The 18,360-nt window shown below is 37.0% G+C and overlaps 1 protein-coding gene across 2 annotated transcripts in view; it reads left to right on the top strand.

Moving 5' to 3' along the window:
• Positions 1-6,866: 6,866 nt before the first annotated feature.
• Positions 6,867-18,360, top strand: part of phf24 (PHD finger protein 24) — a 37,330-nt gene continuing 25,836 nt past the window's right edge. The window contains exon 1 of one of the 2 annotated variants that reach the window (XM_046861880.1): positions 6,867-7,207. The gene's annotated coding sequence lies outside the window, so the exon portion shown is untranslated. The remainder of the gene's footprint in view (positions 7,208-18,360) is intronic. The other variant, XM_046861881.1, reaches the window with a different exon arrangement.

The following is an 18,360-nucleotide window of genomic DNA, read 5'->3' as shown; positions in this document are numbered from 1 at the left end:
AAACATTAAATGTATAAAATCAACCATAATAAACATATCATATTAGTCTTAGATATTTTTGTTTCTGCACTGATATTAGTGGGTTCTTCTTGCCTGAATAGACACATGCTCGTCTCAAACAACTGTACTGATCTGTTTCGATTTGTTTATGCGGTTTCTAATGCGGTACGACAAGAACAGACAATGTCAACAAGCTAAAATCAGCTAGAGTTTATTCTCCAAGGAGGTGGCAACCAAGCTTTCACAGGTGGGCCCTTGAGCCATACCCTTAACTCTCATCTGTTTAGACTATCTGTTTTATAAATTAAATAATAGTAATCAGCTCTAGATAAAGGTAAAGGCGCTTTATACGTATCTTTACAGCATCGTCAAAATCTTTCCACACGTCAGAAAGCAAGAAAGTAAGTAAGAAAGAAAGAAAGAAAGAAAGAAAGAAAAAAAGAACGAAAGAAAGAAAGACATGCAGTGTGGAAATTCTACTATCTATTGTAGTATCTACTGATCACCAACATACAGTTCAACATCAGTTCAACATCAAGCAGAACATTTAGAGAGGAATAAATGATGGAAGAAACTCCTGACTCGAACTCACCACAACATCTCATTTGTTGAAATTTTTTTAAGTGGTTGAAAAGATGATTTTGGGCTCGTGATATTTTTAATAATCAGTTTTTGACTCATTTATATCATTCTATTAATAGATCAGTGTGTTGGGAGTAACACTAGTCTTTTCAGTTGAAAAAGTCTTGTGAGAGAAATGATAATAGGAACATTATAGCCATAATAAATCTTAGCACTTTGGATACTTAAGTACATTTTGGGGCAAATACTTTTGCACTTTCACTCAAATGTTTGAAAAGAGCACTTTTACTTTTATTGGAGTCACATTTGACCTACTTTAACTCAAGTACATGTTTTGTGAAAATGTATTAGTTATAGTCATTGTTAAAAAAGGTTATTTTGCCTGGTGGCCATGTCTGGCATTTTCACACAAAATCCCTGCACACTGGTCAAGTAGGGTCTGATTCTAATGGTGTACAAAAGGTGCATAAATACATGAATTAAAATCAGCCGGTGAAAACGTTCTGACAGTACCCATCATGACCAAATACACACTCATCTTCTACAACAGCTAGAGCAAAGAAAAGGGAAAGAAATAGCAACAGAAAATGGCTGTGATTAATTTGAGCCTATAGCTATACATATCTTTAGAGGAGTGGATCAGTTTCCCATTGTCCTTGTCATTTAAACCGTAGCCTTTTGACTAGAATTGAAATTAGAGAAGAACATATAATAGATGATCAATAAAAAGAAGCCCAGCTAAGGGTGCCAGTTGTTTTATCGCTAGTGTAAATTCCAGATGTTTCGAGCCATTTCAAATAAACAATGTATATTTTACATTGTTAAAAAAAAATTATTTGTAAATAATAATTAAATCATCTGGATGAATTGAAATATGAGCCGGTCGTGTTGTCCATTCGGCTCGGTTTCGAAATCTGATCCTGAACATTCTCAGGTCCAAGTAAGAGCAGAAAACTGATCCATTGAAAGCAAATACAACATCTGAAAGAAAATTCCAGAGCAAAAGAAAATGCCAGAAAGCAGGCAGAGATTATTCAACTATTACCAAGAAGGTTGAGCTCATCTTTGAAACAAATGCTTGTAATGATGCACTTCTACAAAATCCCATATCTGGTGAAGGAAGTCAAAGCTCGAATGATCAAATCAGTGAGCTAGTTGTGAAGATAGAATCCCAGTAGCCAGATTGTACCTTTTTGAATGCGGAATGAATCTCCAGGTCATAATCAGGATTTACATGAGGATAGTGGACTGGAATGTTGGAGTTTAATTACGATTTACATGAAGATGGTGGACTGGAGTTTGCTACTGCAGTCAGAAGTCACTGATTATATGGCTAATTATGATCATAATTGCCTTTGTGACCAAATATAGTCGACAAAAAACATTTGATGGCTTCTGCCACAATCTTTGGGGTACCATGGAAACATTAAATTTCATACATGTACAGTAATGGGTTGTACTTTGTGTTTAACGTTTGGTAATTGGTGAGAAATGGTTGTAGTAATGCAACTGACAGGACATTGGACCCTTGAAATTTACTTCACTTATACACCTGAACAGTTGAGGTTTTACTCAAGGGCCCAGGAGCAGCACACTGGCAGTGCTGGGATTTGAACTCATAACCTTCCAATAAGAAATCCAATGTCTTAGCTACTGAGCTTCCACTTCCCTAAACAATACCCAATAGACCAGACAAGACAAAACAAGACAATGAAAATTGCATGAGCCTGGTACTTCGGGATGGTGGGTTAAGTGGGAGGAGGGGTATGGAAGGGGTGTGCAAAAAATAGTAGTTGAGTTCGTAAACACCTGGGTGTGTGTTTTTGAGTATTATGGTTGAGTTGTGTGGTATAACTTTGATTTTGTGGATTGTCTGTAGGAAATGTCTTTGGCCATTCCTCTGTGTATATGGATGACGAATGGTGTCCAAATGAAATAAAATAGGATAGTTTTAATTTTAGGACCTTCTTGTTAATTATTAACTTTTTACCAAGGTATGGCATTAATGTTATTCTTTCATCTCTGGTTTGTTCGTATGGTTTACATGGCAGTATTTAGCTCTGTAAGAATAACGGTTGCACGCTTTGTAATTTTGAGCCCAAATGTGTCTTCAAATAAGTGCATTGAAGATAGAAGAGTGGGATGGCATGAGTTTAGATATTTGCTCAGCAATTTGTTTTCAGATGTGCAGTCCATTTCTGGAAGGTATGTACAGTATAAAGTATATCTGGTGTATTTTGTCTGTGTATTTAGGTTTTAAAGTTGTTTTGTATTGTACCAGGCCTAGAGTGGTGATATTGGCTATGAATGTATGTATGCTCTGTAAGATCTTGGCCAGAACTCTTGTCTGAGCAGGATTTTTCAATTTTTTACATGGTATGGTTTATAGTAAAAAGTCAGATTTTGATATTATTTGATATATTTTGTACCTAGGTTACTTACATGGACTGCAGACTTGATCACGCAGTCTCTGATATCTGTTACCGATTCAAGCCACAACAAAAAAAACTTACGATTTATCAAAAACATTTTGCATTGTAGTGCACTGTGCCTAAGAACACCCTTGACTGCAATAAAAAAACAATCACAATGATGCACATCTTCTCGTGGATTATTGCTTTATCCTGCAGAGCACAATTGGACCTTAAGGACTTCCTTAGGGTAACGGATCTTTCTTTCACATTCAGTGTTAGCATAACAGAATTATTGCCAATTATTGCCAAAGGTTAAACGATATTAGCTCCTCGGAAAGCCACAATACTGTCAGGTGTATTTGTAAGTGCTTCCTTTAGAAGGTGATTCTAAGTGTTCTTAATTATGATGGTTCTGTCAACAGACACTCAACAGAAAATTAAAAAAGGTGCTGAAAATGCCTGAAGCACCTTGAATGTTTTAATGACTGCCTATGAGATGTAGTTTGGCAGCTTAAAATAAGAAAATGACATTATTACTGTCATTTATTACCTCTTTGGAATGAGAAAGCAGGATATATGGTATCATTCCCTTCAACAAGGCATGTACATTTGAACATCATACATTACAGGCCCTGGCACCAGTAAGGTTGTCCGCTGGATTATAAGTGCTATGCGTCTGGCACTAAGACTCTTCTATTCATCACGGCTCTGGGCAGCAGGCTTGATGGGCTTGCCTCCTCCCCTGGGTTTGGCCAAATGAGCACTAATGGAGGAGGCATTGCTCTGCTGATGGGCCTCTAATGGTGATGGAGGTAGGCCGACTGCACCCTTTTCTATGTTTTCTTTTTAGACAATCCTGAGCTCGACCTCTGTACAGCAACGAACAGTGTTCGTTTCAGTCATAAGGGCTTTTGTTTGGTCAAGCTATTCACACTCTGCGGCTTTCAGCGGTCAGCCATGCATTATTTATATTCATGATAGAGGACGAAGCAGTAAAAGCAGAATTAAGCGGTAATGAGATCACACTATTCTGGTGAAATGTGTCCTGGCTTGTTAGGTTCAGTAAAAGTAGGGAAATTCCACTTTTTTTAAGGCGGGTTGCAATCCAACCAGTGTGATTTGCAGCATGCAGGACAGGTGAGCCCTAAAGAGGGTCGTGCAATCAGATGAGCATTCCATCAACGTACAAATCCACAGCATCTACAGTGAGCGGTGCCGGACCAGAGACAATAAGATAGTGAAGAACCTCAGCTATTCCAACAAAGGACTCTTTTCTCTGTTGCGTTCAAGGAAGCACTTCTGTTCCTTGAAGGCAAACACAGAGAGAATGAGGAGAAGTTTATCCAGGAAAACACCTAGACACTTTAACACTGGACTGTTAAACAGTGGACTGGACACTTTAGTTTGACTTTAATATCAGCACATGGACACTTTAGTGACAATCACACTGGAACAGCTTCCAGAAGAGTTGAGGGAATTATAAAAGCAAATTGGGACAAAATGTCGATTGCAATACTCAAAAATCATTTGTCTCTATTATACCCTGTCCTCTACATCTGCTTTTTTCAAACCAACTACCTGCATGGCTTCCCTGACCACATCCATAAACCTCCTCCTTGGCCTTCCTCTTCTCCTCCTTCCTGGTGTCTCCATCCTCAGCATTCTCCTACTGATATACCCCATTTCCCTTCCTTGCACAAAACATCCTACATGCTCTGTCCTTCTAATAAACTTATTTCTAATCCTGTCCATCGTCGTCACTCCCAACGAAAACCTCAACATCTTCAGCTCTGCTACCTCCAGCTCCACCTCCTGTCTTTTACTCAATGCCACTGTCTCTAAACCATACAACATCTCAGGTCTCACCACAGTCCTATTAACTTTCCCTTTCACTCTCACAGATACTCTTCTATCACAAATCACTCCTGCTATCACTCTTCTCCACCCACTTCACCCTGCCTGCACCCTTTTCTTCACTTCTTTAACACACTCTCCATTACTTTGCACTGTTGACCCCAGGTACCTGAACTCCTCCACCTTCTCCATCCCTTCTCCCTGCACCCCCCACCATTTCACTGCCCCCTCTCATTCACACACATGTACTCTGTCTTAATCCTTCTGACTTTCATTCCCCTTCTCTACCTCCACCTCTCCAGGCTCTTCTTAACTTGCTTCCTACTCTCCCCAAAAATAACAATATCATCCACAAACATCATAGTTCACAGAGACTCCTGTCAGACCTCGTCTTTCAACCTGTCTATCACCACTGCAAACAGGAAAGGGCTCAGAGACAATCCTTGCAGTCCAACCTCCACCTTGAACCAGTCTGTCGTTCCTACTGCACACTTCACTGCTGACCGATCCGGTATGAATTCTGATTCGTGAACCGCATATTTGATTTAGCACGTTTTAAGCTGGATGTCCTTCCTAACGCAACCCTCCCCATAGGACCGGCACTAAGAGCGCACTGACTTGTGCAGCCCTTTCCCTTCTTATATATTTTTCTGATTTTTTTTTCTTTCTTTCTTTTTTTATTTCATTGTGAACATGTCTTAATTGTGTCTTTCTATTATGGGAATACATTCATCTATAGCACTTGCCTATGGAATCTTATGACTCATATTTCATGAAGAGTCCTAATTAAAGAACGTTTCAATGTAATTACATTCTGACCCCTGGCTTCTACAGTATCTGCTGCAGCTCTGCTGAGATTTCTTACAGGTAGATTATAAAGATAGCAGTGCTATAAGGTTACACTGGTGTTTTAAAATGGAAGATCATTATATTTAATCCACTCCACTGGGTTCCGCATCACTGGCGGAACTCGAACAGTTGGGAGTTTTATCCAAATGATATTGTCTAATGAGTTCGTTTCAACTTTACATAATGATGTGCCAGCTTAACTCCATCATCACCAGTGAAGTGTAAAAAAAGGACACTTATACTCTTCATCAGTGCTCACATCTGAACATGAACAGACTGCAGCAGAGCACAGACACTGAAGAAAAAAATAGTTTTACTGAGGTCGGTCACCTCATCATACTTTTCCTCCTTCACCAAACTTATCATAACCTTTTGTCATTATTATAATTTGTCATCAGCATTTTATTATTGCCATCATCATCATCACCACCATCATCATAATTATCTTCGGCATTATCATTTGTCCCTATTCTTCTCCATCATCCTTCTTTGCCATAATCACCGTTCTTCTCTTTAGTTTCTCCCTCTCTCTGGGGTCATCCATGCCATTATCATCATCGCTATCTTTTTCATATTCTTCTGTTTTTTTCTTTTCTTTTTCTTTTTTGATCTATTCTTTGTCATTATCATCATCTTTATCACAATCATTAAGTCACAATCAAAATTTTCTTTTTTCTCCTTCTTTTTATCATTGCGATAATAATCATTAGTGATAATTTACCTAACAATGATCACCACCATCATCATCATCATCATCATCATCATCATCATAATCATTCTTTCTTTCTGCCTTCCTCCTCCTCCTTTTTTTTTCTCAGTGTATTGTAAAACATATATGTATTTTAGCCCGGTTTGTCCACATGTGACAATTATTATATTATTATTATTAGTAGTAGTAGTAGTAAGTAATTGTTACATTTCACTAATTCCCCTATGCTCTAAAACACCATCAGTCCATCCCAGAATGAACTCAATTAAAGCTGAGTGTGTGTGTATGTGTGATGATGATGAGGATGATGATGCTCATGTTTACACACACTAAAGAGACAGAACCGAGCTCCACACTCCACGCCTCAGGAAGCCGCTGATGAATTTTTACGTCTTTTGCAACCTCACTCTGATCTTATTGGTCCAGTTCAGCCGGACCAATGAAGGGCCACCGTGTGCAGGATGTTGCCAGTTTTTTTTTCTTCTCCCCCATTAGCAGGATCTTCTGCACTCAGTGACGCTTCAGTGCAGTGCAGCCTCCTTTTCATTCAAGTTTTTATCTTGCGTTGCTTTGCATCACCTAAGCAGAGACCTGAAGGACTTCAGCACCGGAGCTGTCCACTTACTACTCACACTCCACCCTGAGCGTCACGATTCACACACGCAGAAAGACACACACACACACACACACACACACCCTTTCACACTTGAAGCAGGGAGCACTGACATGCCGGGTTGCAGTGCATGAGAAAGGAGAAGCTACACAAAGTGCAGACAGAGTGCTCCGAGTCTCAACGCGGGTACGTCTCCTTGCTCTTTCCCTTTTCAACCTGTCGAGCCATTTTTGTTTGCTCTGTTTGTTTATTTGTTTTGCATTTATTGCATTGGAGTTTCACTTTTTGTCCTCGCGCAGTACCAGGAATCTACTCGCGGTGTGTATTGATTACGACACGCGCGCGCACAGCTGGGGTATTTGGGTCAGGGTGTGTTGAGTGCGTGCATAGGCTTTAATTGCACCAGAGGCAACAACAAAAGAGGCATTTGAAATATTCCCACCCCGGGTGCACAAATGCGTGCAATTCTGGGGAAAAACAAAAAGGACAAAAATCTGGGAATTGATTGAATGTAGTACTTGATTGATTTGCATTTGAAATGCTCGCGCCCTGCAGCAAGGTTCATTCAATGTCTGTGTGTGTGTGTGTGTGTGTGTGTGTAGCAGTAAAAATCGCCACTGCGGAGCTGAGTGTAGCTGATCAGCCTCCTTTATAATATTCCTGCGTCGTCTCTGACGTCTTTCAAGAATCACCACGTGTATCCTGTGGATACGCATGCATTTACACTCTCAGAAAGAACATGGTGCCAAATGGTACTTTTTTTACCCTTGGTGTTGAAATGGTACTCTTTCACACTTGCATAAGAGATAAAGATTTAATGGTCGTTCAGTAAGTCAGTAAGGTCCAATGATTTATTAATTCATTTGATTTTACTCTATAAAATATACACTAAAGGTCCAAAATATTGTCAGAACAAAAATTATTTCCAGGCTGTTATTCTTTGCAACTTTCTTCTGAAATACAGGTAACATTTTCCGATACTTGTTTTGTCTCCACATGATGTATCTTTCAACTGGAAAGATGTGTAGGTGTGTGTTTAGTTTATATTTCCTTTTTTTCATTTAATGATTCAGGTATTCGAAATTTTCTTGCCATATGTGCTAGAAAATCTTTATTATACCATACAATGAAATTCCTACTCAGTGTACTCTTTCCTGTCACTGAACTGGTAGCATTAAGAGTACTTTATAACCCAGGAAAATAGCATCTATTGTACCTTTAAAGGTGAAAGGAACCTACTAATGTATCTGTATAGGTACAAAAATAAGTACCCCCTTACAGTACCACAAGGGTGTGTGAGTAAAACATACTGCCTGAACTTCATACCAACTTTTCTGAAGCACACTTTTTAGTGCTTTATTCACAAATGGCTGCTTTTTCTTGCTTTACTGCCTCAATTTCCAAGCCATTAAGGTTTAATTAGTTTGGCTCGAATTTCAAATGAGTGCATTGCAGAGATAATTAGAGATAATCGTACCAAACAGTGCTTTCGTTTGTTGCTGGATGGTTCCCTCAACATGTAGTGTGCATCTTTACCCTGGGAAGGTGCATGTAGTAAAGGTTTAAACCACGTGCAATCGGTGAGTCTGTATGCCTATGACCTTATGCAATATTTAAAAGTGAAAAATACATAAAATATATGAAGGATGTATTTTTGATGGTATCACCCTAGAAACAAAGAAAATTTGGTGCTATACTATATACTATATAATATGCTATACTAGACTATATAGCATCAGCAATAAACTTTCCAGCTAAGTAAAAATTGAGCACTGTAGAAGTCTTGGGTGTTTTTTCAAAGAGCCCGAAAACCAACCCGAATCTTTCCTCATTTGCAGTACATTTTAGAATGTGGTAATAATAAAGACGACATTCTGCTCACTACAGGACTCCTATAAATCCATGAATCCATGCAAGGATTATAATAACACTGTGTCACACAGAGTCTCTCAAAATTACGTGTGTTTTCTCAATTAGTTTCTCCTTTCCATTATCGCCTCTGGCTTGTTCATTAGAAATCTTAAATCTTTGTGACAATGTTATCAGAAGTGCTGTCCAAACCGAATGGAAGTTGTTCTCCAAAGGGGCCAATGGTGATTGCAAATTTCAATTACACCCTCAAATAACTTTAAATTTCGCTGTTGCCGTCATGAACTCTGAGGCATTTAAAGGGAATCGCAAGTCAAATCTTTTAATGACGGTCCGAAAATCAAAAACAGGAAAAAATAGAATAAAAAAGAACAATTATTGAAAGTAGGAAGAAAAACAGAAAGGTGATTCGAAATTTCTATTTGAATGGGATAAGAAATAAGTGAATTTTCAATACATGGATAATTAGCTGCATGAAGGCACTAAAATGAGTCAAAATAAAACCTTTCATGGACACATAAAATCAGATCTGTATGGTAAAATAATGTTTTTTCCAATGCATCTGTGATAACTGTTCCATAGATTAGTAAAGACTTTCAACTAGCGCACTAGAAATAAACAAAAATAAATACTTTCTCGAAAGTTTCCAGCAATGGCAGTTAATTCATAAATATAGTTTTTGATGCAGTAGGGTTGCCAATTACAACCTTTAGAACCCACTTACAATAAAGTATGAAACAGACGCTAAAATGTCAAGAGTGTTTCCATAATATGAAAATCACAGCAATCTGCCAATGATTACAAATTCATTTAATACACATAAAAAAAAATTGTTACACTTTTTTTTATCTGTTGGATCAGATTTTATAATTATGCAACATCCAAGTTTCTTTCCATCTCAATCTGTCTCTCCACTCTGTCCCAGAGAGTCTAAGACCAAAAATAATAAATTATTAGAAAAGTAATTTTCCTTGAATGTATCTATTAAAAAATAAACAAAAGGAATAAGCATCTGCATTGAAAGCTGCAGCTATTGACCTTTACTTTATTATATTAACAGCTTCCAGTGCATGCTTTTTTGAGAGCTTGCTCATTCTTGACCTTTCTTTTGGACTTCTTTCAAATTGCTAATCCTTAAAAATCGCAAAAAACGTCCAAGAGGAAGGTTTTAAAATGGAAGCGCGGTTCCTTGGGACGTCTGTTGGCTCGCCAGTGCTCGTTAGTGTTGGCTCCGTTCCTGTGCCAGTTCGTTTATCCTGTCCTTATCATCATGTCCTCATTTTAGGAGAGACCTGCCCCACCTTTTACGTCTTCACACAAACTTTCCTTGTTTATATCAGGTATAGGGATATGAGTTTGGTAATTGGTGGAAAGAGAAATATTAGTGGAGGGACTATGAATACTGAATAATGGTGGGTGAAATACGGAGTACAAAATGTTAACTCGATCTGCTGTGTTTCACAACTTCTAAGCACAAGCTGTTCTGTTTTTTGCCTGGCAGAATTCGTAATCCCAGCATGGGGGCTCTTTCTCTTGCCGTTCCTTTGATCGCTGTGGGAATTTACATCCAAATTCCTGCATGTCCCTGAAAGAGTCCCACTCGTCCAGAGAGCTGCCTGCAAAGAATTGAATCATTACATCTAAATGACGTAAATCTTTATTATTCGTGGCTATTATAGAACAGATGGTTCATAAATATTTACACAAAATGAACAGTATATATTTCATTGAGATGCTGCTCGCCTTTGTCTCGGCTCGTCCATGTCGTTGTTTTTGTTTTGGCCGAGAGGGTCGAGCGACTGTTTGGGATTCTGTGGGTGCATGGGCAGAAGCTAGCCTCAGTGAACTCGTTAGCGAGATTAGTTCCAGGGTTTTCGGTCCGTGTGCTGCAGGGGACTCGAATCAATAGTGAGCAGTTCCCATGGAGAAAATAAAAGCTTTGTAGCTGCCTCATTTACAGAGGCTGTCCCTACAGGAGTGAGGAATGAAAGGAAGAGCTGGTTGGGATTCCAGTCAGTACTGAGCAGCAGGGGAAAAGCAGACCTGCACGAGATTAAAAATGACAATGATGACAGTGTGGGAAAAAAAAAGCTTTTATATACAAATATATACAGCTAATCATGATTACACGTTGGCCAATCTGGTCTTCATAAAATTCATAAAAATTTCTTTAAAAAGTTGGGTCCAAACGCTTCCAATCCAGCAGTGAGGCTGGCTTTAGTTTTTTATATGTTTAAAGTAATAGGAAATATTACTAACACTAACACTGCCCCTCATCATTAAATATAACCATATAGACATAAATGGTGTGTAGCTGTTTATTTATTAATGATACTATTTATTCTTATTATTAATGCCTATAAAAGCATTTGATGTTTCCATACAACATTAAAACTATTTTGATGCTGCAGTTTTATTCTTATTATATTATGTGCAGACATTAATTAAAGATATATACCTTTAAACAGTAGGTGGCCACACATCCTTCACTGAGACTATCAAGCAAGTTCTTTTAAATGGACTCACAAATAACTAACAGGAACAGACAAGGAGGCCACTCCTCGTTCACTGAAACTGCAAAACTTAAAACTTACATTTCATTCATTTGGAGTAACAGGCACAGAGGCCATGCCTCTATCATTGTAACTAACAGGAACAGAAGCCACACCTCCTTAAGTGGAACTAAGTCTGAGTAATCACGCCTCCTCACTACGATGAAAAGAAACCACACCTCCATCTTGGAAACTGATAGATATTGAAACTACACCTTATCTATTGGAGCCAACATTTATGAGCTCAATGTCTCCATGACTGGAGATACAGGAGGCATGTGTCCTTCATTGGAAGTAATATTCATGTTTGAGATTCCTCTTCGTTTGATCAAACAAGCTCAGAAACCACACCCTCTCTATTGAAACGAACCGTAACCAAACCTATAGCAATGGAAACCACGCCTTCTCCAATGGAATCAATAGCCATGAAACCATGCCTCCTTATTGGGCACTTAGAGGAGCATGGTTCCTATGTCTAAGTTCCCATTGAGGAAGCATGGTTCGTGTGTTTGTGGGAACTTATAGACACAAAAACCACACCTCCTTTATGGGAACTTAGACCTAGGAATCGCACTTTCTCCATGGGATCTTAGACACAGTAACCATATCTTCGCTATGGAAAATTAGACACAGGGCCTGCACTTCCTCCATTGGAACTTAGACACAGGACCTGCATGTCCTCTATGGGAACTTAGAGGAGCATGGTTTCTGTGTCCAAGTTCCCATTAAGGAAGCGTGGTTCTTGTGTTTATGGAAACAAAAAGACACAGGAACCACGCCTCCTCCATGGGAACCTATAGCCATGGGTGACCTGCCTCCATGACTGGATCTAAAAAGCTCTGAGGCCACACCTCCTTCACTGAAACTAACATTCAAAGAGAAGCATCATGACGTCCACTGGAATTTCTGTAGCCATAGAAACCACACATCATCAATGAAAATTAACAGACAAACACCTCCTTTACAGGAAGTAACTGACAAAGGCCACACCCCTCTACTGGAACTAAAAACACAGAGGCCACACCTCCTTGATTAAACTTTACAGACACAATGATGGTGCCTTCTCCTTCAGCACAGACACAGGCACAGAACAGAGAACCTATTTGAACCAGGAAAATAATCATTTGATAGTGTTTAATATAAAATAATAAAATCAAATCAAATAAAAGAGCACATTCCTGGTGCAGTGACTCCTGCATCGATTCAACGAGCCCACAAGCTTTTCTAGCTCGATCATACCATTAAAGAGCAGCGCACTGATTTCCATAATCGAGTGTTCAGGAGAGTTTCTCTCGTTCTATCACATTTCTGCATTAGCCATTATTTAATAATATCTGTTTTTATGGAAAGGAATGTGAGGCCCGTGTTTACCTCGACATACGAGCTAATGCGCAGCTGATTCACTGAGGAAATAACAGCAGTCACTTATTTTAGGGTTGACTTCAAGGTTGTCATCTCTCTTACTCTCCTCCGCAGTGCTTTTTTTAATCTGGAGGCGTTTAAATTTTCAGCGCTCTGGTTGCTCCCAGAGCTGTCTGTCTGACACAGGGGCTTGGGGGAAAATGAATTATGTAGCAGATTTTCTTTAAAAAAAAAAATGAACAAAAATGAACATTGCATACATTTAAAAAAAAATGTAGGTAATCGGTCAAATCATGCAGGATCTTTGATTGTTTAACTCTGTAATGGATATTGTGTAGCTAAAAGCTAAAATACTTGGACATGTTTGCCATTAATACATGCCCATTTTCACTTATCTGCTCCAAATGACATCAAGATATTAATAACCACACATTTTGCTTTCAATTTCACAATGCTCATTTTCTGAGATTTGCATATGGGAATTGTAGATTATAGACCTTTTTGGTCTGGGATTTCTCTTTGATAATTTGCGGCTAGCATAACTATTTTTGTGGCTAGCATGACCATTTTTGTGGCTAGCATAACTATTTTTGTGGCTAGCATGACTATGGCTAGCAGGACCATTTTTGTGGCTAGCATGACTTTTTTGTGGCTAGCATGACTTTTTGTGGCTAGCATGACTTTTTGTGGCTAGCATGACCATTTTTGTGGCTAGCATAACTATTTTTGTGGCTAGCATAACTATGGCTAGCAGGACAATTTTTGTGGCTAGCATGACTTTTTGTAGCTAGCATGACTTTTTGTGGCTAGCATAAATATTTTTGTGGTTAGCATAACTATTTTTGTGGTTAGCATGATTATTTTTGTGGCTAGCATGACTATTTTTTTTAGAGGCTTTAGCTGACACAGAGCAAGAGAAGCGGTAAATCCCTGACATTTTTCAAAATGCATAAATAATATAAAATTAATATTAAGAAACAGTTTAAGCTTTCCATTTCTGTCAATTGTTCAAACAAAGAAAATTGGCTCAATGCTGAAAAATATTAAACGGCTGTAAATTCCCAAGCCTGTGCAATGCACAGCAATGTGATAGCTGCAAAACTCCATAAAAGGCAAAAGCAAAAAGTGCTAAAAAAAGGACAAAATGGCAACCAAAAGGTGAATGGTTTCCTTTTTTTAAATAATACAGCTAAGACACTGCAGTGCATCAACAACCAGAGACAGATATTAAACTCCATCTGGCTCCAGGGTGCCATACAAATATAATGGAGACTCAATATGAACCGAGACTCATCCAATTTACTTGTAATCAATTGTCATTAATTTACCCTTTTTTTTTTATAATGTGATTTTTATGCCTTGTGTAAACGCTCCTAAAATCAATCTGCAAATAAATTGATTCGTATTTAGTTCAATAAATGTGACCCTGCGAAAGCCAGACCCATCCGTCATCATGACCTCCTTCATGCGAAAAACATAAATCTGTGATCAGCTATTTTAAAAACCTTCAAATCCATCTCCGTTTCCAGCCACTGAGGAAGCAGCGGTTTGTTTACAAATGTGCGTTATTCAATCCTTCTTATCAGTTTTCCTGATAGCACTGATGGATTCATTGGCAAAAAAAGTTTCCAGTGAAAGAGAAAATAATTCAATTTGCTGTTTAAAATTCATAGCCCAGATTCAGAATGTTCACTTCCATCTGCCAGGAAAAAAATGACATGTTGGAATGTTTAGAAAGGATCAGAATATTTAGGTTATAATTCCTGATTTTTCAATCCTAGTCAAACAAAACCTCAAACATTTTTATACAGCATATAGGTTTCCTGACAATTCATTCAGAAGCGCAAGTATAAAGTGGTAGCTTAGTGGTTAAGGCATTAGACTTTGATATTTGAACTCATGATCTTCAGAATACGGTCACATCAAGCTGCCACACCTGGGCCCCTGAGTAGGGCCCTTAACCCCATAGATGCTCAGTTGTATGAATGCGATAAATGTACGTTGCTCTGTATAAAGACATATGCCAAATGCCTTAAATGTAATTGTTAACTATATATACTGTATATATATATATATTTTTTTTTTTTATAATTTTTTTATTCACTTATTTATTTATTTTGAAGATAAAAAACATGATTATATATAATTTGATATATATAAATTTTTTTTAATTAATAATAATAATAATAATAATAATAAATTATAAATTATATATATATATATATATATATATATATATATATATATATATATATATATATATATATATTTTTTTTTTTATATATATATATATTTATATAAAAATATATATATATATTTTTTTAGTTATTCTAATTTTTCAGTTTTTATATATTTATAATTTATTGATAGTTTTCTTTTATTCTTTATTGATTTGGTTGCTACTTTCGTTGGTCATGTTCTCTTCTTTGTTTTTTTCTTTCTTTTTTATTTTATCATTGTCACTGTTCTTGTCATTTTCTCTTCTGTTTTAAATTTGGATTTAGTATTCATTCATAATAATTGTTGTTATTTTTTTCCTAAAATATTTCATTTTACTGTCATTTTCTTTCAGTTTTTATTGTTGTTGGCCGTCATTATTATTAATAGTTTTTGTAGTTATTTGATGTTACTGTCTATCAATATTGTTATATCTCGTCTATGTTGGTCTACTGATTGTGAAGTCACTGTTATTGTCATTTTGTACCAATTTGATCTGTTCGTGTTTTATACAGTGCTGTGAAAATTGTTTTTGTCCCCTTCTTGATTTGATTACATTTTTTTTATATTTGAAAACACAAATGATTCAAATCATCAAGCAAATTGTAATATCACAATATAATGATATAACCCGAGAAAAAACAAAATTTAGTTTTAAAATGATGACTTCATTTATTAAGGGAAAAAAGCTGAGTATACTTGACCAGCCATGTGTGAAAAAGTAATTGCCCCCTGAAGCTAATAACTGGTTGTGCCACCTCTGGTGGCAATCAAGCATCCGTGATAACAGGCAATGAGCCTTTTACAGGAATTTCGCCTGTGGAAGAGTTTTGTGGCCCATTCATCATTTTTAAATCAACCACATTGGGGGGATTTCGTGCATGAATGGCCTGTAAAAATACTTTTTCACAGCACTGTGTGTATTATATATACTGTACATTATATATATATATATATATATATATACACACACACATACATATACATATACGTATATATACATACATATACATATATATATATATATATATACGTATATGTATATGTATATATATATATATATATATATATATATATATATATATATATATATATATATATATAAATATTACACCTGACCTTTTCTGCTATATCTGGTTCTTTTCCAAACTGTTGCCACAAAGCTGGAGGCACTCAACTGTACAGGACGTTTTTAGATGGGCTTTATTAAAATTTTGTATTCACTTCAACTTGGAAACCCAAACCAGTTCCAGCATGGCAATGCCCCTGTGCACAAAGTGAGCTCCTTAAACATCTGGTTTACATGCTTTGAAGAGGAAGATCTTGAGTGACCAGCTATAGAGCTCTGATCTCATCCATACTGAACATCTTTGAGATGAATGTGAATGCTGACAGCACCCAAGACCTCCTAACCTTTCATAATACCCTTGTGGCTGATGAAAACAAATATCCATTAGCACACTCCAAAATCTAGTGGAACATCTTCCCAGAAGAGTGGAGGGAATTATAAGAGTAAATTGGGACTAAATGTGGAATCAATGCTCAAAAATCACATATCATACTTATGACAAGGTGACCCAATACTTTTGGAAATAGTGTGTGTACAGACATGTTTTAATGTTTTATCATTTTATTAATTAATTATTATTAACATTTAATTGTTTTTGTCAATTATTCATCTGTTTCTTAAATTGTTGTTTTATACATATTGATTTTTCTGAGGTCGAGTTAAAAGCTGCGAGTGTAATATATTGTGATCAGATATTCCATGTTAGGAATTCAGATTTCTCTGAGCCAGCTTAAACAAAGGATTTTGCAACATTACACCCACACATCTACTTCCACATGCAGCTTGATCTACAGCAAAGCTTCAGAATTAACCGTCTCCCTCGGTGTTGTCTAAAAGCCAGACATCTGATCATGCAGCGGTTTACATCGAGGAGGAAATCGTTTGTGGATATTTTAAGGTTGGAGATTAGTTGCTGCTGCGAGCTGTCTATCATAGACACACAAGCTCCCTTGAAGTTCTGGAGTACTTCGTCACCTTTAGTGTTAATTGAAGTTGCTCCACACAACTCCATCCTAAGGGAGAAAGTGGATATTTTAGTGCTGACCAGCATGATAGACGACAGCACAGAGTGAAAAAAACCAGCAGAGAAATAGCAAAAAAAAAATTTTGTAGTTCTATTTTTATTCATCAAAAGGTGTCTATCTCACATCTTAGGGTTGTTCCTGAACTTTGAGGTTACAAAAATTGTAAAGCTTTATATTCTCCTTACACCTACAGTTAGTTGCATGGGTTTTCTCAGAGGTCAATTCTTGGGATAGACACAATTTATTTAGTATAATTAATACTTGTATTTATTTATAATTATTATTTATATAATATATTTTTTTAATGTTTTAAATGCAATTCTAATGGAATTATTTGTAATAATCAGAGGAATCATTGCAGGACTAGGGATCCTAGGGGGAAAAAAAAATCAGCCATCAGGAGGTAATAGTGACTTATAGTGAATATAGTGAATAGTGACTAATTATTGTCCTATAACATTCAATTCCAAATCTGTTTTAATCGTTAATACAGTGTATTTACCAGTGTATGTTCCAGTGTATGTTCCATTGTCTACTTTGTGGAAGAATCTTCTTTTCAGGCTTTCATAACATTTCTAAAGTATCTCTAAATAGCTATTGATTGGGCTTTCCAGGCATCCATATCCATAAATACATTTCAAACCGTGACCTGTTGAATTAAAGGTTTAAAACTCTTAAAATCGATTGAAATTTCTTCTACAATTCTAGCCACATTGGATAAACTGAACTGTTCTTTTTCAGAGATAAGGTTGCAAATTCCTCTAAACTCAGTCTCAAAATACTCCCAGGTTTATACCCTATACACAATACAGAAGGGGTTCCGTAATATGGTTTATGAGAAATCAGATTCCTCATGTAAATCCAACTTTGCTTTTGATAGTGAAGTTATGTCTGTATAATAGTCTTTAGCGTGAAGATTTTTTATCTGCTTGTTTTGAAATTTGGCAACTTGCGGTTATGTTCTTGACCGTGAAAAATACGGCACATGAAACTATATTTCCAATTACAAGGTAGTCCCTGAGTTACGTTCGTTTGATTTACGATTTTTCGGTCTTACAATGACGATAAGAAAAATATGGTGAAAATATTTGACGTATTGCGTAGCAGGCAAACGCAGCAGCAGATGTTGATAAGATATGTTGGAACGCTACCCGGTTGTACACGTCCACCCTTGTGAGATGCGTATTCTCGAAAGCGGTCGAAAGAGTCGAGTTCTCTCGGTGATGGAGCACGTATTTTTTCTGT

Source organism: Silurus meridionalis, chromosome 11 (genome assembly GCF_014805685.1).
Source record: "Silurus meridionalis isolate SWU-2019-XX chromosome 11, ASM1480568v1, whole genome shotgun sequence".
NCBI lineage: Eukaryota > Metazoa > Chordata > Actinopteri > Siluriformes > Siluridae > Silurus > Silurus meridionalis.
This window is presented reverse-complemented; position numbering and strand designations above follow the sequence as displayed.